This window comes from Pan paniscus, chromosome 19, assembly GCF_029289425.2.
Source record: "Pan paniscus chromosome 19, NHGRI_mPanPan1-v2.0_pri, whole genome shotgun sequence".
Lineage (NCBI taxonomy): Eukaryota > Metazoa > Chordata > Mammalia > Primates > Hominidae > Pan > Pan paniscus.
Genome location: NC_073268.2, coordinates 16,704,810 through 16,728,529, shown reverse-complemented (window position 1 = coordinate 16,728,529; position 23,720 = coordinate 16,704,810). Strand labels below are relative to the sequence as shown.

At 39.4% G+C, this 23,720-nt stretch overlaps 1 protein-coding gene and 1 non-coding gene across 6 annotated transcripts in view; both read right to left on the bottom strand.

The window, feature by feature from the left end:
- Positions 1-23,720, bottom strand: part of SKAP1 (src kinase associated phosphoprotein 1) — a 328,721-nt gene that overhangs the window by 243,874 nt on the left and 61,127 nt on the right. The window lies entirely within an intron of this gene.
- LOC112437700 (small nucleolar RNA U3) lies at positions 9,715-9,930 on the bottom strand. Its single transcript, XR_003026251.1, has one exon. It is a non-coding gene; the product is annotated as a small nucleolar RNA U3 (small nucleolar RNA).

Genomic DNA, 23,720 nt, shown 5'->3' with positions numbered 1-23,720 from the left:
GCTGGAATGCAGTGGTGCAATCATAGCTTATTGTAAACTTGAACTCCTGGGCTCAAGCAATCTTCCTGCCTCAGCCTCCCAAGTAGCTGGGACTATAGGTGTGCACCACCACACCTGGCTAATTTCCTTTATTTTTCATTTTAGTAGATACAAATTCTCACTATGTTGCCCAGACTGGTCTCGAACTTCTGGCCTCAAGTGATCCTCCTGCTTTGGCCTCCCCAAAGCACTGGGATTACAGGCATGAGCCACTATGCCCAGCCCAGGACTACTATTATCCTCATTTTACAGATGAGGAAACTCAAACTCAGGAAGGTCAAACAACTTGGCCAAGATCACATAGCTACTAAGTGGCAGAACCAAGATTTGTATCCAGGTTGTATTAGTCCATTTTCACACTGCTATAAAGATACTACCTGAGACTGGGTAATTTATAAATAAAAGAGGTTTAACTGACTCACACTTCCACATGGCTGCGGAGGCCTCAGGAAACTTAAAACCATGGTGGAAGGTGAAAGGGAAGCAAGCACCTTCTTCACAGGGTGGCAGGAGAGAGACAGAACATGAGAGAAGTGGGAAGCGCTAGACACTTATCAAACAACCAGATCTTGTGAGAACCCACTCACTATCATGAGAGCAGCAAGGGGCAAATCTGCTCCCACGATCTAATCACCTCCCACCAGGTCCCTCCCTTGACATGTGGGGGTTATAATTCAAGATGAGATTTGGGTAGGGGGACAGAGCCAAACCATATCACAGGTCTACTTGGTTCCAGAGCCCAAGCTCTTAAATTCCATATTAACTGCTTTCCTATTGGCTGTAATATAAAAAAATAATAAATCTGGTACTTAAGAGAAGATACAATTGTTTTGTTAGATAGCCTATGGGCATGAATCAACCCTAATATGAATATTAGGGAGTGGTTAGACAGAGGTCTTTAACCTGAAGTCCATAGTTTGGGCTTCAGGGGATTTCCTAAACTCTCTAAAATTGTGGGTGAAATGTAACACTTGTTTTCTTTTCTCTTGGAGAAGAGTCTATAGACCTCATTAGTGTCAATAACTCACCTTTGCCCCACACACACCATTCAGTGATATGACCCACTGAATTAGGTGAATAGAGTTGTAATGGCACTATAAAACTAGCTATCCAGAAAGGCCAACATCTGTGATGTTATAACTCTAGAACATCTAGATGAATTTTTTTTGCAACTGAAGTATTAAAAGTGTTATTTTACCTGTGACTTATGGAAATTTAAAACACATCATATACTCTCTGCCTTGGTAAACCCCTGCTGAACAAAATCAAATCTCTTCTTAATGACTTAAGGACATCCAAATTTGAACTTCTCTTTTTTGTTGTTTTTGAGACAGGGTCTTGCTCTGCTGCCCATGCTGGAGCGTAGTAACACAATCTCAGCTCACTGCAACTTCTGCCTCCCAGGCTCAAGCCATCGTTCCACCTTAGCCTCTTGAGTATCTGGGACAACAGGCACGCTCCACCATGCCTGGCTAATTTTTTTTGTTTTGTTTTGTTTTGTTTTGTACAGACAGGGTTTCACCATGTTGCCCAGACTGGTCTTGAACTCCTGGACTCAAGCAATCTGCCTGCCTTGGCCTCCCAAAGTGCTGAGATTACAGATGTGAGCCACTGCATTCAGCTTGAACTTCCTTTTTGTACTAAAACAGCAATGCCTTCTGAATGCATAGGCTGTCTGCAATACTCAGTGTCCAAAGACTTCTATCTCTCTCTGGACCATCTCTGTTCTCTGATAATGGCTGTCTCCAAACAGACTGCAGAGGCTAACACTGAAGAGTTATCCTGCATTGAAAATTGAATCTTAGGATTCAGACGGACACCTAGTTGGGCATGGATTCCATGCAAGTTGATAAGGCTAGGAAAACCCCTTGCAACTGATCTTGAGCAGTCAGCCACATGGTAGAAGTTTATTTATGCCCAAGGAAATGGCTTTGCTGAGCAATGCTAAGAGTCTATACACTAAATATTTCCTATAATTTTTTTTTCTCACTTGGAAAGATTCATATTGCTTCCAAATTATCTTCTGAAAGTGTCCCATCTACTACCTTGCAGAAGGTATGGACTAGTGGCAAATAGTAACATGGCCAGTGACACCCAACAACAGAAATGGGAAAACAGCACCATCTGGTGGAAGTCCCCAGTGGAGGCATCCAAGGCCTGGGACCCAGGGGTCCAGGTACCAGCCTTAGAAACAACTGGGCAGCAAAAGGAAGGTCTTTGGTGGAAGAGCAGGTGATCCTTCTAGTCCCAATTCCTTAATCTCACCAAAAGTACAAGACCTAATGCCTACCTACAAGGAGCTTACAATCTAGTCTAAAATATGAGCTCTTTGTGTATAATGAGATGACAATCTAATATGACAAATACTATTGTAACAACAGACAATAGGCATATAACTCAATTATATAATAGAAGAACATATCACAAGAAGGTCCTGGGTTCTTTTGGGGGATGTAATATTTCTGTGGTCTTGAGTCTATATTTACAAGCCCATCTAGGTAGATAATACAATGTTCACCTACCTACTAAATACAATGATCACAATCAAACTTTTATTAAATAATAAACAACATTATCTGAGATTGACAGTATAACTCATCACCTGCTCCCCCACCACAATTTTTAAGTCCATTCCTGGACAGCAAAAAAGAAATTAAATTTTGAAAAGAAATTAAAGTACTATTTAACACTAGAGTCTCCTATAACACTTTTGCTACATGGAATCATTGCTATGGTCAATGAAACACCCACCATGAGTATAAACATTAAGAAACCTAAGAACTCTTTTTGATCAGTGAGTGATTAAGCTTTCTGATTGCAACACTGGAAACCCACATTCTAACATTCCTTCCCCTACTTTCTAGCATGAGGACTGTTTTTTCACCAGCAAATCTCACTAGTATGTCTACACAATCCCCATACTTCCTCCATGTAATAGGCAACAAACTATAATTCGATGAACTAATAAAGGAAAAATGCTAGCCAAATACATTGTGGCAAAATAAAAACACTAAATAACAGGTCAGAGTTGGAGGGTTTTTTTCTGTAAATAAAAAGGAGTCATTGAAAGGTCTGTTTGTTTGTTTGTTTGTTTGTCTTTAAGGATAAAGAATGATGTCCACATCAAATCCAGCAGAGATGTGTAGCATGGATGGGAGGGAGAAAAGTGGGGAGATAGTTTAGGAAGCTACTTGAGAGCAAGAGAAGAGACAACACATTAGATAACAGACTTAGAGACTGGCTAGGAGGAGAGCATCAAGAGGAAAGTCAGAGACGCCTTTCGGTTCCAAACTTGTGTATTGGAGAAAACAAGGTACTGCTTATGTACAAATAACTCCAGCTGATTACTGTATTCTAAACTGTTGTCTCTTTGGCCCTTGCTCTGTCATTTTTGTCACTGTTGACGCTTAAAAACCTAATTTTGTTTTATTTTTTGCTTGCTTCAGGTTAACAGCTACTCTTCGACCACTGAGACGCCATTATCTGATTAGTGAATAACTGGTAGCTGAGTGAATGTGTGACTGTGGCCCATATACTCACTGAATTTTACAGCTGGAAGGACACTTAAAATCATTTACTCTAGCCTTCACTTTACAGATGAGAACAATGAAGCATGGAGAGGTTATCTGATTGCACCATAGGAGTTTAAAAGTCCACACTGTGGGGCCACCACAGTTTATCTTGTACAGAATCAGGGGCAAGTTCAAAAATGTGATATTCATTTAAAAATGAGACAATTTCTACAAAAACATTTAAAACCTCCTTGGAAAAACTCGGCTATCATGCCTTTGATATTTTCCTTGTTATGAACATGGACATATTATTCACCTGAAGGCAAATGTTATGTAAAAAATTTTTAAGCTGGATTAGTTATTAGAGTTCATCTAGGCAAGGTGGATATCTCAGCATTAACATGCCAACACAGTCTCTGTATCTCAAGTTACGAATACTGCGTTTGTTCTCTCAGTAGTAGAGATGAATAAATTTCCACTATTTGCCAGACACTCTGTGAGGGACTAAGAGCACAGAAAACCCAACTGTGGACCAGTTTGGCCGAAATAATCAAATTGTGTAGAAGTGATGTAATTGGCCCGGAACATGCAAATGGTAAAAACTGGGACCAGAAGAACCCATGTCTGACTAATGCCAGAATGTCTTACTGCCTGCAGATAAGAGTTGCTAAGGGAGGATTCGAGATCAGAGAGAAGCCTGGAAGGGGAGGGTCGGGTCACAGAGAGGCCAGGCCCAAGATGCAGAGGGAGGTCAGGCAGAGGGGCCAGGTCCAGAAGAAGAGAAGGTGGCAAAGGACCGGCCTAGCACCCCAAAGCAGTTATGTTGAGTAAGGGACAGGGTAGGATACTGAGTAGGTTCCAACCTGAGAGCCTCTCTTTTCTCTTGTGAAGTAGGCTGTGACGTCATGGAAAGAGTGAGAAGCAATATGATGAGGTAAAGACTGACAAGGGTTTGTGGAGGAAAAAAAATTAAGGAAAAAGGTTGCTGATGTGGAGCATGTGAAATAACTACCAGTTATCACTAAGGGTTCGACTGAGGTTGAAGACTAAACTTTACTGTAGTGCAGCCAGGATGGAGACTCATGCCTATAATTCCAGCATTTTAGGAGGCCAAGGTGGGCAGATCACTTGAGTCCAGGAATTTCAGACCAGTCTGGGCAACATTGTGGGACCCCATCTCTACAAAAAAAAAAAAAAAAAAAAAATTAGCCATGTGTAGTGGCTTGTACCTGTGGTCCCAGCTACCTAAGAGGCTGAGGTGGGAGGACTGCTTTAGCCCAGGAGGTTGAGGCTGCAGTGAACCATGATTGCGCCACTACACTCCAGCATGGGTGACAGAGCAAGACCCTGTCTCAAAAAAAAAAAAAAAAAAAAAAAAAAAAAAAAAAAAAATTAAATAAAAAGGTTTACTATGGCGCAATCCAATTGTGCAATTTTTCTCCAGAACTGAATAGCTTTCCAGATATACAAACAGAGAAGATGGACAGTTGAACTGATGATCCAAGATTAGGATTTTTCTAGGCTTGTGGGATGAAAAGACAAGAGAATCAGAGAAGACTAGAGGACTAGAGGGATAGGTCATAGAGCTCAGGCTGACCAGAGAAGAAACCAATTGCCAAAGACTTCACTATAGTGCCTGCATATATTAAATACTTTAGTCCATTAAAACATTCAAAAGCAGGAGATATCATTGCTCTTCTCTTTCAGGAGTAGAACTGTCCTTTGTGCCACAGGTCCCAAACTTCTCCTACCCCTGTGTTCCCTATTTCAATGGATGATATTACTATCCACCCAGCTGAAACTTGGGAATCATCCCTATACCTCTTTTTATATTACTATATATATCCCATTAGTCACCAAGACCTGTAGATTCTACTCCCTTAATACCCTTTTAATCAATCTCCTCTCCATCTCTGCAGACACTGAGTTCATCTGAGCTTTCAAAAGGCCTCACCCACATCCATGTAACCACATCGCAAACGGTCCATCTGCCCTTATCCTCCTCCCTTTGACCTACTCTCCTCAGTGCTGATGGAAAAGGGAATGGAATGAGCATGAAGAGCAAAGTCTTTGCAGACAGGTCTGGGTTGAAGTCCCAGCTCCTCCATCTTCTAGCTGAGACTTTTGCTGCAGCCTTAGTTTCCTCATCTTTAAAACAGAAATAATAACCACATCTGCCTCATTTGGTTCTTGGGAGGACTAACAGAGGTAATGCACGTAAAGAACCTGGTAAACCTCCAATAAATGTCAGCTGTTAGTCATTAGCACCTTCATTATCTTAATGACCTAAAAGGCAAGCCTGGTCCTATCATTCTCCTGCTTGAAATCCTTCCATGGCTCACCTCAGCTCTCAGGTCCTCCCCGGCTTCCGCTCACACTCCTGCCTACTTGTTCAAGCACCCTCTGCCAGCAAACCTTTCCTTTCATGCCTCCTTCTTCTCCTAGCGGACCCTCCATGATCCTTTGAGGCTCAGCTAAGTGTCCTATGTTAGGGTTCCCACAGCACATTTGTGCATGCCTCTCAGTAGCACCTATAATACCATATTAGCATCTTCTTGTCTCTCTGTCACTGAGCCCTCAAGGGGCAGTGGCATAGAGCTTGTGCTCAATAAATGTTTGCTAAATCAGCGAATGGAGGTAAGAAACAGGAAGGGCTGTCTGAGTTCCGTATGAGACTCATTCAGTATAAGAGAGCATTTCAGGGAGGGGTAGGGACAAGCTTGGAGAGGCAGGCAGAGGGCAAGGCACTTCCAGGCAATGCTATGAAGTATGGATTTTATTCCAAAAAGGTGGGGCTGGGGTGCCTTCATTTTCCTCTAAATCACTCACACAAAGTCAAGAGGGGAAAAAAGAAAGAAAATCAAAGTAAGGGATGAAAAAGAAGAGAGACAAAAATAAGAAAGCTTTGTTAAATTGAAACCTTCATCCAAATGAAGAATTTTTTCCCCCAAAGCCTGGCTTCAAAGACAAACCACAAAATGACCAGTAAAAATATACTTCAAAAGACACGACTGAATACACATTGCGGTGGCAAGAATCCAATATATAAATACAATCAATTTGTTTCCTCATTAGAAGCTTTCGTGAAGAAAATGATTTAATACAAATGCTAAAGTTACTGACATAGATTAATTGAAAAATAACAACAGAATCCTAATTAAAGATATAACATTATTTCACTCATTCACACTACACCAAAATGTGAATCAATAAATAACAGAATTTAGAAAGCCAGCTTCTACTGGTAACCACTCTAAGAACTACAATGAATTACTGACATTTTCATAAAATGCCTATCCTTATGTGTACACTTTCTTCTATTTAAGAACTGAGATGTATACAGAAATCCAGAAATCATTTTAAAATTATTTCACACTTTTCCTAAATTCATACCATCTTACTTAATCCAGATTATTGCTTTTGCCCTCAAGTTGACTTTTGTCCCTAATTGTAAAGATTCTATACTAAAGTATCTTTTTTTTTTTTTTTTTTTTTTTGAGACAGAGTCTTACTCTGTTGCCCAGGCTGGAGTGCAGTGGCATAATCTCAGTTCACTGCAACCTCTGCCTCCCGGGTTCAAGCAATTCTCCTGCCTCGGCCTCCTGAGTAGCTGGGATTACAGGTGCCCACCACCATGCACAGCTAATTCTTTTGTATTTTTAGTAGAGATGGAGTTTCACCGTATTGGCCAGGCTGGTCTCGAACACCTGACCTCGTGATCCGCCCGCCTTGGCCTCCCAAAGTGCTGGGATTACAGGCATGAGCCACCGTGCCCGGCCTAAAGTATCATTCTTACCCATTTATTACTTTGTCATAATTAAACCCTTACATAAAGTACCCAATTATCCAAGCCATAAAAAAATGGAATGGACTTTGATCTAAAAGCTAATGACTACGTGACCAGCTCTGTGGCTATATCAGTACAGGTCAGGGGTCCTCAGAGTTTCTATTACAATCAACCAGTCAATCCCAGGCTTTACCTGGCTCATCTTGGGACCAGGGCTTTCAGTTCTGTCCCACTTTGAGGGATTCTCCAGCATCAGAAACATCTTGAGATGTTGCCAGTTCACAAGGAAGCACAGAGCAGCATATGAACATATCCCCATCTCCTCACCCCAGGAGCTAATCAGGCTGAAATGTTGTCAGCTACTGACAGGTCTTAAGCCCTGCTGGAAAGATTTTCCCTTCATTGTTAAAATTCAGTTGAGAACCAAAATAGTCACTTACCTCAAAAACAAAAAACAAAAAACAGGGTATTCTGATAAAGATTTGTACACACTTTCCTGATCTTAAGAATCCCTTGGACCTTTTATTGAAGCACAAATTCTCAGGGTCCACCCCAGACCTAGTGAATTAGCATCTCCAGGGTAGGGGCCTAGAAATCTATATATTTTAACAAAATCCCCAGGTTTTTGTTAAAAAACCTGATGATGGGGCAATTTTGGAAAATACGTTAAAGGAAACAGATATTTACCAGTGGTTGCCCATTAAGGAAATTCTAGACAGGCAGCTCTCAATTCAAGTATTGACTGTATTCTAAAAGTTCATTTCCAGTTGTTTGGGCCTTGGAATACATTTTCTTAATGAAACAAAGTTGAAAGTTGCCTGGGCCAGCTTTGAAAATCTATTAAATCTTGTTAACAGATCTGAAAATTTGTGAATACAGTCTTTAATTTTCAGACCAATCATATTTCGAAAGTTGAAGCATATATCCATAGAATGTATTTTCCCATTGACATAACATTCTGAAAAGTGGTTAGGGCACCAAATTGTATGCATTCCTTATTTACAGTGCTTTGTATACAAATTATACCCAATGATACTGAAAAATAAAATCAAGTATGGCAAAGGAGATTTGTCTTCCTTCTCTGGGTACAGGGAACATAGGCAACCTTTGACATTCTTATGCTCTTTCTTTGCAACCATTTTCTGCCTTCCAGTGGCCTCAGCCCTTGTGCCAAAGACCCAAATGTTATCCACTACTAAAGCATCCCTCCTCAGCTTACCTATCAGTGCCTCATGCTTTACTCTTCCAAACTACCTATCTGTCCTCCTCAAACCCGATCAAAACTCTTATTTCCAGGAGTTGGTTCCATTTTGTCTTTTCAGCCATACCTCCCATTACTCTCTTTTACCTAATCAACAGAATCACCCTTTGGTTCCCAAAAATGCCTAAACTTTATCACCTCTGTGTCTTAGCACATGGTATTTCTGCATGCAATGTATCTTACCAAAAACCTATCCCATTCACCCCATGGCCAAGTCATGATGCCAACTCATCCATGAAGGCTTCTCAAGCCCACCAGAAGGGATTTCCTTCTCTGGGCTTTTACAGTACTATGTATGTGCAGTGTTTTGTATACCTCAATAAAACTGGAAAATAAAATAAAATATGGCCTCTTCTAAAACCTTGCCACAATATATCTTGAATTACAGTTATTTGTGCAGGATTTTTTATCTTTCCCATGAGGTTATAAATTTCTTGGGAATATTTGTTGGCTATCCACTATGTGACATGTTTGTGTTAGGCACTTTTATGTACATAACAACAACCCTACAAGGTAAGTGTATTGTATAATGATTTGGTTTATTCTGCTCAAAAATAAGTTACAGAAGGACTGGGACCTATGTTGTGTTCACCACAAAATGCTTTGCACATAGTATATGTTCAATAAACATTTGTAGAAACTATGAGTGAATGAATGAAGTTGCATTATTCACTTTCTATGACAAGGTTGAGCCTCAATAAGAGTGCTTTCCCAATAGTCATACTAGCTGGGTTCAAATTCCAATTCTAGAACCTAATAGCTATGTAACCTTGAGCAAGTTCATTACCTTTCTGAACCTCAGTTTTCTCATCTGCTATATAGGGATTATAACAGTATCAACCTCACACACCTGTTGTAAGGAAAGCTCTTGACACTGAGCCTGGCACATGGTATGTGTGTGATGAATGTTAGCTGTGACTATTATTCTTAAAAAAAAAAAAACCACATGGGGGGAGGGGAAGGGATAGCATTAGGAGATATACCTAACGTAAATGACGAGTTAATGTGTGCAGCACACCAACATGGCACATGTATACATATATAACAAACCTGCACGTTGTGCACGTGTACCCTAGAACTTAAAGTATAATTTAAAAAAACCCACATAAATGGGAACCACTCAGACTGTGTCCTCTCCTCCTTACTCTCCCAGAGGAAGAGAAGAATGATTGTCAATGGCAAATGGCAGGTGCAGCGAAGCAACACTAAGAGCCAGCTTCATGCTCCGGAGAGAACATTACATCTCCTCCTCCTGGTTTCTGGTGCTCCACATGTCCAGAGAAACTTCTCTAGCAACTAACTATAGAAATGATCCCTGAAAGTATAGTCTTTATGACTGTTATTCTTAAGCTGCAGAGATAACGAACCTCTAAAGTCCTCATTCTGTCTGAGAAAAGGCATCCTCTGTTACTTCCATAACCCTCAGTATACCTAGCACTGTGCATTGCCTGTAATAGTGGTTCAAAAAACCACTTCACTGAATGTCCTCAGTGAAGCCATCTTAACCAAAAGTTGGAAGGAAACCATTGAACAGGTCTAGTACACATGACTGAACAACCAAAAGTATCTTCACCCTCCAGGTGAATTTGAATTTTAAAAAAGGACGTTGAACCCAAATGAATCTCTAAGGGGTGAAACTGCAGGCATGTAATAAATTGAAAACAAACCTTCAAACCTTCTAGAGCAGATTATCTGGGGGTAGTGGGCTCCATGCTGGTCTATGGAGGAGCTAAGATGAGTCTAGCCGCTCACTGGCCCAAGAACTGCTTGAAAAACAAGAATATGTCTTATCTGACACTGTCTCGATCACCTGGCATAGTGCCTGACATAAACAAATAGCCAATACATATTTGTTAAGTAAATTATCTGCTTCCGGTCTATAATCCTCACCCGGCTTTTAGTTGATTCCATTTCTCTTTATTACCAACATAAAAATCAATCATGGTGACTGATGTTTTGAGAAGGAGGAAGTGAATGGTTTACTCAAGCACCCTCACTTTGGAAAAGTAGTCTGACAAATACAAATGTTTTACTAAATAGTCACACAGAGTGTAGATAATCCTCTTCTAATGAAGGATTCATCCTGTGTCAGTTCAGTGCAGCTCAAAGGGATAACATCTGAAAAATGGAAGTTGTTCCCAGTCAGTGATACCTCATCTAATGAAGGCCTTGAGAGTCAACTTCCTTAATTAAAAAAAAAATTTTAGAAAAATAATCACAAAATAAAACTCAAAGTACTGCTATATTTCACAAGGCTCAAAAATAATTTCATTTTCATGTGTATGTATTTAAGCACAGAGTAAAACACTTCGGAAGAGAGCTGTTTATTTGCACAGAAGTGACCCAAGGCCAGGCTGCACAATTAAAGCCTAATTTTCTCTTCCCACATCTCTCCCTGTCATTCCCACCTCCTTTCCCACCTGGAAACTGAATATCCTTCAACTCTTAAATCTCTGCCCTTTTTTTTTTTTTTTTTTTTTTGAGATGGAGTCTCGCTCTGTTGCCCAGGCTGGAGTGCAGTGGAGCAATCTAGGCTCACTGCAACCTCTGCCTCCCAGGTTCAAATGATTCTCCTGCCTCAGCCTCCCGAGTAGCTAGGATTACAGGCGCCCGCCATCATGCCCGGCTAATTTTTTTGTATTTTTTTTTTAGCAGAGATGGGGTTTCACTATGTTGGCCAGGCTGGTCTCAAACTCCTGACCTCAAGTGCTCTACCTGCCTCAGCCTCTCAAAGTGCTGCGATTACAGGTGTGAGCCACCACGCCAGCGAATAAATTACCCTTTTTAAAAAGTTTGCTCTTTCAACATGGAATGGAGGAGCAGAATAAACTGGAACAGGGAGAGACTGGAAGCAGAGAACCAGAAAGGAGAATTCTGCAGTGCTTGAGTACAACTTTATGAAGACTAAAGTTTAGCTAGTGACAAAGGGAAGAGAAAGAGGAGGACATTTAGAACGAAGAATCAACAGGCCTTGTTGATTCTTGTTTGGGGAGTGAAGGGGGAGCAATCAGGAATGACTCCCAGGATTTTGCCTTGGGAGCCCAGGCCTAGAGAAAGCAGAGGTAGACTTCAGAGGTGAGCAGAATGTAAGATAATGAGTTCAGTTCCGGACATTCAAGCAGTTAGGATTCTTCTAGCCACAAATAACAGAAAACCTGACTGACAAGGGCCTAAACAAGTGGAAGTTAATTTTTCCCACAAAACAAAAGGTCTGAAGACAGGCGATTCTAGAGTTGTGCAGGGCCCAACGATGACATGAAGGAGCCAGGCTCTTCCCATATTTCTGCTCTAACACCTTAGAGCAGAGTAACGTCCTACTGCATTTCAGTGTATTACTATCTCCCAACTATAAGACTATCCTGTGAGAATCTTTCAGAAGTCTTCTTACATTTATTTGGCCATAACAATATTTTATGTAAACTCTAGACCAAGCACTGGCAAAGCAGAATGGCTTATAGATCATGATTCTGTTGTCAAGGAAGAAGGGATGGTGGCTGCTGAGTAGGCATCCAGCAGGGTATGCCCAGCTTTGTGAAGTTTGAGGTACACCCAGAAGGAGGTATGCAATATGCTGTCTGGTGCCTTGGAGGGAGAACTGCAGCTGAGCTGTAGAATTGGGAGTCTCCCATGCACAGGGGAAGCTGTGGAGCTATGGACATGCCTGTAACTGCCTCCTAAGAAGAACGTGGTGAGGAAAGAGAAAACCCTGAGGAACAAGAGCAAAGAGGGCAGGGTAGAAAAATGAGCTCAAGGGCCTAAAAAAGAGCATAAACACAAGGAAGAAGAAAACCAGGAGAATTCATGAGAATCAATGTAGAGTTTTTTACATTTATGAGAAAAAGGATGTGATTAGCAGTGTCAAATGCTACAGAAAGACCAAATAAGACAAAGACTTAACAGTAGCACCTGGCTGTGGCAATTGGAGACCTGGGTACATTGGAGAAAGTTGCTCAATAGGAGCAGAAGCTGGATTAAAGGGGACTGAATAGTGACTGGGAAGTGACTAGAGACCAGGAAGCCAGAAATAGCTAGTCTAGGCTTCTATTTCAAGAAGTTTGCCTGCACAAAATAAAAAAAAATAGATGCAAAGACAGTAGCTAAAGAGGGAATCACTGTGTAGGACACAATGATTTTATTAATATTAGGAGAAATTTGAGTATATTTATATAATTATTGGAGAGACATAATGAAGAAGGAAAAGCTGAATTTAAGAAAGAGGAAGTCTCTACATCAAGAATGGAGTGAAGATAACAACTATGAGCCAATGCTTCAGTCCTCAAATACTGTGTGGGGGGACTCTGAACTCAAAAGATGAAAAAAGGACAGGGTACTGTAAAGCCACAAAGACAAACTTTAAAAGGGGAGAGGTGTGAAGCAAGATTGAATAGTGAAAGTCCAGAAGTAGCAGCAGGGAGCTTGAAGAATGCCAACAGCACTTTGGGAAAACGAGCAGATTCTATTTAAGAGGGCCGCAAGCAAAGAGGGTCCTGTGGGAGAACCATCCTTTAGGATGCAGAAAAGAGGTGGAGGATATTGTGGGGTTTGGTTATAACAGGACGTAGATTCTAGGGAACACAGGGGAGTTAGAAAAGAGGTCTTCAAGAAAGAGGAGAAATGGTAGAGACAAGGAAGTGCAAAGCTGAATAGGGATGCTGCCGGCCAAATGTAGAGGGCTGTTGATAGGTCTCAAAGATGGCTGGAATGCCTGGCATCCATGCTGCGATAGAACTCCAATACATGGTCAGTAGCCCTGTAACCTTTTGTCACAGTTCCAATTAGAATATTAGAGATATGTTATTAGAGGAGACACGTGAAGAGATGGATGCCTTGGTTCTGTCTCTCCTAACACTCAGTAAAAAGAAAGCATCCTTATTTCTAGGAAAGAATATGTAGGGTTGGCTACTAAATAGTAAGTTTCCTAATAAAGAGGGTCTTTTGTTGTTCTCAGGTCTAGTCTAGGACCTAAAAATACATTTATAACAGTTTTTCACCATGCATTTTACTCACATCATTGAACTCATGCAACATGCCAGCACCATGCTAGACCTTTTTTTTTTTTTTGGTGACTATAAGACCATTCATGCCTTTAAGGAGCTTATGATCTCCAGAAATATGTATTCTAAGTTCTGAGAAACTGAATTTAAAATGAATCTGATGTGTGAAAACCGTGCTTCTCAAATGTTAATGTGCATACTGTACAAATAAACTTAGGATCCTATTAAAATGAGATTATGATTAAGTAGGTCTCATTCAATGGAGCCTGAGAGTCTGCATTGCTAACAAGTTTCCAGGTTGCTGTTCCATGTTGATACTTGGAGTATCAAGGATCTAAAGACTAGCGAAAGCAATTTATTGTCTGATCTTTTCTTGTCTCCCCTATAAAGTCGTGATAATCTTTCTTCCTTTCCTTGCTAACCCTTCTATCCAGTGTCCATTTTTCTAATTAAAACAAGTTAGGGGATGGGGGCAGGAGCAGGGAAGGGAAGCTAGAAAACCTCATGAGGGGCTTTTTCTTCTAAGCAACTATTAGCTACATACACTGCTTTCATGAACATGTCAAACATCTATCTCATGTGATTAAATACTTCTGTGGAACCACTAATATTTCAAACAGGGCACCTAAATATTCAGTAGAAGAACAAGAGACTGAGAACAGCAATTAATTCTAGTTATGCCATATGGCAGCATAGAACACTGGCTGGAACCTGAAAACTCAATTTCACAAGAGTCTTACTTATTCTGAATTTTAACCATTTTAGGATCAGCAAACATATGCCTACCAACCTGCTCCATTTATGCAAAATTCTGAAGCATAATCACACTGCACACTCAAAAATGATTGGTTTTTCCCAAATGGACTTAACATTTTTCTCCTACAAGATTCGCAAAATAAAGTAGCTGCTGAGAGCCCCAGTTTAATCTCCCTGTTAAATATAATCTTCACACAATTCTTTTAAAGAATAGTATCACTTGCTTCCTTACCATTTTCATCATCAGCTCACAATATTGCATGAGTATAATTTTTTGTGGTCTTGGATTTCTCAGCTCTGTGTTGGTTCATGAACCCTCCTATCCCTGTGCACTCTCTTCCCTCCACCGTGCCTGTAACTGCTGAGACATCCATGCCACTATCTCTTCTCTCCATCTCACCTCTCCAGAATGGAAATATTATCACTTTCAACATATACTTCATCTCCAGTCCTCTTAGAACTAAGATACCTTCATGTCTCCTGTACATTTAATAATTTCAAGATAAGGACAGAAAAATCAGTTCTTGCTTTGTGAACTTTTGTCTCTGGTGCTTGAGAGACTGTCCTAATATCCCCTGAACATGTTTTAGTGATAACATTTACTGCACTAGGGCCAAAATGATTTTCTGCCACTTTCAATTCTAGTTCAATAAAAGAATAAGAGCTTTGTTTCTAACCTCTGTCATTTTTAATACCATAAAATGATTTTTAAATTATAAAATTGAGTTCCATTTCCTGCTGGACTACCAATCTCATATTAGCTTTCCTTTTATCAAATTTATGAGAAAAGTCAGAAATTACCTTTCCTTTTTTTAAAAAAAATCAAAATTTCAGGATATCCCAGGTAGAATGTTTGAATTGAATTTTAGCTCCTAATAATTGCTGGTTTAGAAGTTTTAAAGAAGTACAAAAGTTAGCTACTTCCTGTTACTTATGTCAGAAATAACAAACTGGAGGATTATCCCCTAGTTCAGTATTACCCAAAAATAATAAGATTATTTCTAGAAAATTATCATCCTTAAAAACCATATCCCATATGGAGGCAGTCTACGATTTTCTGAAACCAGAGTGAATAAAATCCATGGTTCCTGAAATGCAAAGTCAAACCAATGAAGTATTTTTTATAACATTATATTATGGGGCTGGGCTTGGTGGCTCATATCTGTAATCCCAGCACTTTGGGATGCCGAGGCAGGCGGATCATGAGGTCAGGAGTTTGAGACCAGCCTGGCCAACATGGTGAAACCCTGTCTGTACTAAAGATACAAAAATTAGCCGGGCATGGTGGCATATGCCTGTAATCCCAGCTACTCACGAGGCTGAGGCAGGAGAATCACTTGAACCCGGGAGGCAGAGGTTGCAGTAAGCCGAGATCACGCCACTGCACTCCAGCCTGGGTGACAGAGTGAGACTCTGTCTCAGGAAACAAACAAACAAACAAACAACAATAAAAAACCTTTATATTATGAAAATTTTCAACTTTGCACAAAAGTTGAAAGAACACACATGTACACCCACAATCTAGTGGATATATGCTGTGATTCACATTTTATTTGCTTTGTCATATATCCTTCCATCCATATTATTTTTTATACATTCCAAAACAAACTGCTCAAATTAGAACACTCCATCCCCAAACAATTCAGCATGCATATAATTAACTAGACTTCAATATTTGTTTACAGTTTTTTAAAACCAATAATCTTTGAAAGATGCCACTTCATTTTTTTGATGGCTTGGCTAGATAAAATTCTAAATTCTAAATCCTAATATTTAAACAAATTCTGTTACTTTGAGTAATTTCTCATATACCAGTTCTCTCATCAACAAAAGAACAAAGGCACTTGGTAAACGTGATAGAAGGTCTAAATTACCAAATTGTTTGGGCCTTGTGGTTATGGTAGAATTTACAAATGAGAGTCACTCACTAATATAACTTGGAGAAATAGCTAATTGGAGATTATGTGGCCATAAAGTTTTCTGTAAATTATAATGAGAACCTCAACAAGGCTCACAAACTCAAGAGGGAGCTTTGAGTTTCAGCATTTAATTATAACATATCTTTTATAAACCACACTGTGATAAAAACTACCAGAAGCTGGACGATTTAAGAATGGCTCACTACAAGTGGGGATTTTGTAACAACAAGGCACCAGCATCAAATTGGAATTTTCTTGGCTTTGCCATGCTCTAGTACTACTGGTTTGTAAACTCTATTAATTGTCTGACTACAGTAAGAGCTGCCACAGGGATAGCACCTCTTTTATGAGCTGTTTGTTCCCCTACACTATTTTTTTTTTCTTTCCTAAGATGGGCCCTGGAAGGGACACCCTTCGAAGCCCAAAGAATCAAAGCTACTGCAAAGCACTGCTGAGAGTTTTGAAAGAAATATGAAGAAACTACATCACGCCTGGGGCGATAGGCTGAGATCTTCCCAAACAGGTCAGCAGTTGGTCTCTAAAATATTCCTGTTGCCAAGGAGGCAATGACATCTTGTGTAAATCAAAAACTAAAACCCTAAGATATCTCATTTCCATTTTAAATGCTTGGGGGTTAAATATGGATGTCTAGCACTCGAGAAGTTCCTGTGGGATTGATTTTTTTCCCATCTTCTCTGAGCCCTTTGCTGAGTGTGATAAGCAGAACTGCATTTCATTATCAACCCTGCTAGCACTGTACTTCAGGGAGACTAGAGGAGGCTACACACTAGGAGAGAAGATCCAGAATCCAAAGAAGAAATGATTCACATGGTGTGATTATAAAAACCCACTTTATGCTCAACTAATTTTCAACAGAATCATGAAATAAAATCCCAAGAAATGAAATTTCCTGCATCACATTCCAAATTTTTAAAAAAGTCATGGGGGTACCATAAAAGAAATCAAATAGAAGTTTTAAGGTTTGGTTGGTAATGTGTGCATTTTTGGAACATTTATTTAAAAAAATAATTCCAAACAACATTTTGGGTAAGCAACCTAAAAAGAAAACATAAGATTATCATTAGGGGAATCTTCAAGTGACTCAGTGTTACAGAAGTAACATCAGAACAAAGGGCTTGGCTCCTGACAGTTGGCCCAGTGCTCTTGCATTTCCCTCCCCTCTGTTCCAGTTTCCCTGTAACACAGAAAGTGGATACAGGCTGGGTCTATATCAGAAACAAGAGAAAACATGCAAATTAGAGAAAACCATCATCAGTAAGATCCCAAGCCACAGGTTCCTGGAATCCACAAACAGATAAATACAGAGAGGCCTTTTTCATTGGCTTTTCTTAAACAGAGAAAATAGCATAGCTCTGGGACAAAAGGCTAGCTCCAGATCAAATGAGACTTAAAATCAAAGCCAAAGCAAATGGTGATAAAAATGAAGGCAGTAATTTCATACAGATGATCTTTTCACACAAGGTATGAATTAAGTCCATCTACAGACAGCGAGGCTTCACGTATTAAAAAAAAAAGACAGGATTTTCTGAAACCAAGACAAATCCATATTGAGTAGCTAATAGGAATGTGCCCAAGTGATAACGATGGCTAAAATTCTATCAGGAGTAAAGCAAATTTCAGTGACCTAACTATACAGTTAAAGAGTACGGCTCAGCTTATTATTCTAATGGGTTAGTCAGACTGTAAGGGTGCAAGTTCAGTTACCTGCCTGTGTTCTAGCTCACAATCCCAAACTCCTTTTCACTCTTGATTGAGGAGCTCAGTACTGGGAAGAATTACACATGATCTAGTTTTGCAAGTGATCTAAAAACTCTCTTAAAAATACATTGTCCTAGGTGCGGTGGCTCACGCCTGTAATCCCAGCACTTTGGGAGGCCAAGGTGGGCGGACTGCTTGAGGCCAGGAGTTCAAGATCAGCCTGGCCAACATGGTGAAACCCCGTCTTCACTAAAAATACAAAAATTAGCCAGGTATGGTGGTGCACGCCTGTAGTCCCAGCTACTCGGGTGGCTGAGGCACAAGAATTGCTTGAATTTGCGGAGGTTGCAGTGAGCCAAGATCATGCCACTGCACTCCAGTCTGGGTGACAGAATGAGCCTCTGTCTCAAAAAGACAAAAAACTAACTAACAAACAACAACAATAACAAAAAACATTTTTCTGAACTTCAATCTAAAATCTTAAAGATATAAAATGAAAATATCAAAGGTATGGTTTATTCTGAACCACCAAGGACTATGGTCATTATTACATTAAAAAATGTTATTTAAGAAAAATTGTTCTACTTCCAGATAGCCTCACATATGAAAGAATAAACAAAATAATCATTATGATAAAATTATAAGGAGAGTTATACATTTCAAAGCTATTTTGAAAGGCCAGAGACTTGCCATAAAAAACACATAAGATGATCTTCCTTACCAGGTCTTAAAAGTTAAGCCAAGAGATCAACAGTAAGTAATATTCTATCATTCTCACCTGTAGGGCATTCCAGATTAAAAGAGCAATAAATACAACCTCTCATTCCTAGAGAAGTAGATTCACAAAACTCTTTAACTCAGTTGTGAAATCTCAACATTCATCCACTGAATAACAGAGAACTAAGCAAAAATTTGGCTGATATAACTGATGAGTTGAGAAATAATGTTGAAGTTGTTGTGGGTTTGTTTTTTCTTCCTTTAAGGATGGGAGGGAGGGATAAGACTGAAAAAGGAAGAAATGAGTTATTAACCTTCCAGATGTGGTCAAATTATTGCTATGACTTTAGAGCCTTTTCAGAGCTATTTAAACTTAGATGGATCATTCAACTACCTCCTCCTTTTTTTTTTTTTTTTTTTCTGCATTGGCACTGAAGCTCCAGTACAAGTAGCAAAATTAAAAAACAGAAAAAGATGTTATGAGTAAATCTTGAAACTTGTGAATAACATAAATGTACTAATAGCACATTATACATTAGTTCTTTTGATAAGCATACTTTATTTGAATGTGTTTTGTTTTGGGGATTTTTAAGCTCAATAATTAACATTTAAGAAAAGTAAAACTCTCTATATAATTAATGGTAATTATATTTACAGTATACTACTTCAAAACTCTTGCTCCCAAGAGTTTTATCAGACTAACTCCTTGTCTTTCTTCCTATAATACAAAAATATCAGAATTATACATTCTTAAGCTAAATCTTGTTTTAAAGCTAAATCCACGTTAAGCTGAAAAGAAAACGTGAAATTCCCAAAGAAAGTCAGAATTATTTTTATGAGATTTTACTAGTATATCATGTTTCACACAGAGCTATAGGTTAGCCACCCACAAATGAGACACGTTCAAGATATTCTTTCAGCCTGTAGTTTAAATGTCCTGAGTTTTGTGCCATAACCCTGTTACACAAAATGTATTTCTTTATTTCTTTCCATCTCAATGTGATATAAATCTACTGGTCTCTTTTTGGAACTCCTTCAGCATTACTAAGTTTCACAGAAGGAAACAATACTCCAGGTTTGCTTCCATTGGCTCTGTCCTTCACTTCCAACAGGGAGCATAAATGACTAGTCATCCAAGAAGGGCCGTTGAGAGAGAAATTAAGCCATATCTCAATAATAAAAATATTCTATTTTTGGCTGGGCGTGGTAGCTCACTCCTGTAATCCTAGCACTTTGGGAGGCCAAGGTGAGTGGATCACCTGAGGTCAGGAGAGACCAGACTGGCCAACATGGTAAAACCCCATCTCTACCAAAAATACAAAAAACTTTAGCCAGGTGTGGTGGCTCATGCCTGTAATCCCAGCTACTTGGGAGGCTGAGGCACAAGAATCGCCAGAACCTGGGAGGTGGAGGTTGCAATGAACCAAGATCGCACCACTGCACTCTAGCCTGGGCAACAGAGACTCGGTCTCAAAAAAAAATATATATATATATATATATTTTTTTTTTCTTTACCCCTCCCCCACTCTCAACGTGTTCTTGCAGTCAGATGGCCTCCACTGAATCAAACATTTAAAAAATGCTCTACTGTTTCTCCCAATGCGTTAGAATGCCATCAAGTGTCTGAGCACAGGTCACAACTGCTTCATTCCAGGTGTCTCACATCTGGTGCTAATCCTGCAGTGACCATCGTAATAAAGCAGGAAGTGCCTTTGCCTGGCTTTCATACTAGCCATTCTCCAAAGGGCTCAATGAAAACTTAGACTTGGAACGTGAAAGCTGTTTAGTTTTTAAGAAAAGCAATGAAAATCACAGCTTAGGACAACAAATACCACAACAGGGCTTCATTTCCTTGGAATCACAGAAATTGCTATCCGTTTTTATTTTGTGTTACATGGAAAATATTAGCCTTCATTGGTAACACTTTCAAACAAAAAGAAAAGAGTATGTAAATATAGATAGGATTTTATTTTTTGTTTCTAAGTCTAAAAAAAGATAGCTATTTTTTGTTTCTAAGTCTAAACACAGAATAGCTAAAGTGATTTGTACTGAAAAACATGAGCACTTGGAGAACACCCAGGATTCTTGACACAATTGTCTTTTCCTGTGGTCATTCACTCTAGACAACAAAAAATAGCAAAAAGCACATTGTAATAGCTGTGATGGAGTCAGATGCTTCCATTTACAGCAAGTCCACAACCATGGCAAATACCAGTGAATGCCAAGCCAGCCATAAAAATAAGAGCTAAGCCCCTAAAGTTTACCAAGAATCACAGGCAGTGCTACTTTTATTTCTCTCCACCCTTTTGTTTCTAGAGCAATACACGTTGAGGAAAGAATTAAAGGAAGCAAGGAAACAACAAAGAGACTAGGAAGTTGTAAAATATATATATGTGTGTGTAAATATATAATTTACATTTATCTAGTAGTGGCTTTTCCAGGTTATCTTGCTAGAGATTCATCTACCTTCCAAATAAGGCTTGAAGTGCTAAATTATAGTTTTAGATAGGTTACCACCCCCCCAAATTTACCAAACTCCTAAAATATTATTGTTTTAATCTGACTAAAAATAGGCGAGGCACAGAGACTCAGGCCTGTAATCTCAGCATTTTGGGAAGCCAAGACAGGAGAACTGCTTGAGTCCAAGAGTTCCAGACCAGCCTAGGCAACATAGTGACACCCTGTCTCTACAAAAAGTAAAAAATTAGCCAGGCATGGTGATGTGCAGCTACTCAGGAGGCTGAGGTCGGGGGATCGCTTGAGCCCAAGAGGTCGAGGCTGCAGCAAGCTGTGATTGTGCCACTGCACTCCAGCCTGGGCCACAGAGTGAGACTCTGTCTAAAAAAGCAAAAAACAAACAAACAAAAAAATGACTAAAAAGAAAACCTTTTAAATGATCTTCATTAATTTTAATTATTTTTGTGTTACTGTATGGTTCATGTATTTGCCATATGTTTATTTTTTACTCTTTTTTTTTTTGAGACAGAGTCTCACTTGGTCGCCCAGGCTGAAGTGCAATGTAATGATCATGGCCCACTGCAGACTCAACCTGCTAGGCTCAAGTGATCCTCCTACCTCAGCCTCCCAAATGGCTGGGACCACAGGCATATACCACCACACCTGGCTAACTTTTTATTTTTTGTAGAGAGAGAGTTTTGTTATGTTGCCCAGGCTGGTCTCAAACTCCTGGCCTCAAGCGATCTTCTGGCCTCAGCCTCCCAAAGTGCTGGGATTATAGGAGTAAGCCACTGCGTTTTAGCCTGCCATACATGTTTAACTCTCAAGTTTGATGACTTCTAAATTTCTTTTTATGCCAAGCTTTTTGGGGGACATATAACTGCCACACAACATAAGTAAATGTGGCAGCTATAAATGGCACAATAGAGGTGATATGGCTGAAGAAGAGGATTCAGGAAAACAAGGGTTACATTAACAGAATGATGATTGAATGGGTGGATGTAAGGCAATTTCAAACAGCTTGCCAAAGGAAAGCCTCGTTTTTCCATTTTCTTGTACAGTATCTAATTTCTGGCTCCTCATTTCCTCAGTGATCTGATAATTATGAAATTCTAAATAAAGTGTCATCTTTCTTGCAACAAGTCAATGAACAGAAAGCTCCCATCAACAATGCAGATATTTCCTAAAGTTCCCGCTGATGATTTCCTGAATGTCTACCCCACAAACCACACAGAAAGTTCTTTGAGAACAAGAATTTGAGAACAAGAAACTGACTCTATCCCATGACAAATTCAGCTTGCGTGTGTGTTCATGCATGTGTGCATGTGTGTATGTATTTTAAAAGAGGATTAAGAAGTATAATAATATGCAGCTGACAGTAATGAGTTACCGTAATTTGCCTTTTATTACCAACTTAAGATTGAAATTTAGTCCTTTCTCAATGCTGTGGTACAAATACAGGAAAGAATTCCTCCTCATTGTGTATTTGTACCCACAGCTGCAGTAAAAGTGTTTTTGCATTCCTTATCAGAGATTTATACCAACTGAATCACCAAATACACCATTATCTTTAGGGTATTCCTCTCCCAATTTAAAATAATTCCACCTTTATTCCGCATGCCACCCTTAGAGTAATCATAAAATACAAAGGCAAACTTGTGAAATTAAAAAAAATCTATAGGTTACTAAGTCTCCAGGTATGTAACTAAGCCTAAACTTATCTATTAATAAAATAACATTATGGAGAACTTTGTTTTAAACACTCTTTCAACCTACCAAAAATTATAGATATTCCCACTTTTGCAAAAAACTCCCATCTTTTGCATTCTGTTTGTTTCAATTATTCAGGGCAACCCAGGCTGATAATTACACAGTCCCCAGTTGCTGAGTAAAAGTGATGCTTAATTAGCCAGCAGGAAAGATTGACTAAGATCCAGCAGGGCATCTCATGAGGTTCTCTCACATTCCTGAATGGAATAGATTCTGGCTGTGCCCTCCCGAAGGATAAAATTCTCTGCTTCTATGGAGTTTCAATGAGGTTTTTAGAGCAGATACTAAGAACTGTCAGCCACGCAAATTAAATCCCAACCATAACCCTGCAGATGCTCTTCCTTTTCTAAGAATATTCAGTTTAAACATTCTGAATCACATTGCCACCAGGTTTGAAAAGGCTTAAGGAACACTCACTTATCCCTTGCTCTCATTCAGTTACCCATTTCAAGCAATAGGTGGTCAGAAAATATATTATAAAGGAAAATTTTTATTTTTTCCCCAAGCAAGTGTTTGCATCTCTCAGATGCTCACATTCTAAAATGCACAAATTACATCAGGGCCTCTTATTTTTAAAAAATGACATAATATTTCAACCCAGTCCAGAAATAAAACATCCCAATATAGTCAAAGAATCAACTTGATAAGTCTCATTTAAGTTTTCTATGAGGTAAGGAGATGTGGAAGTAAAATCAGTACCAAAAATCATAATGAACATTATCTCATACTGCCTAACACTTTCTCATTAATAATTTGGACAAGCATAAAGCTTTCACCATTTTTTTAGTT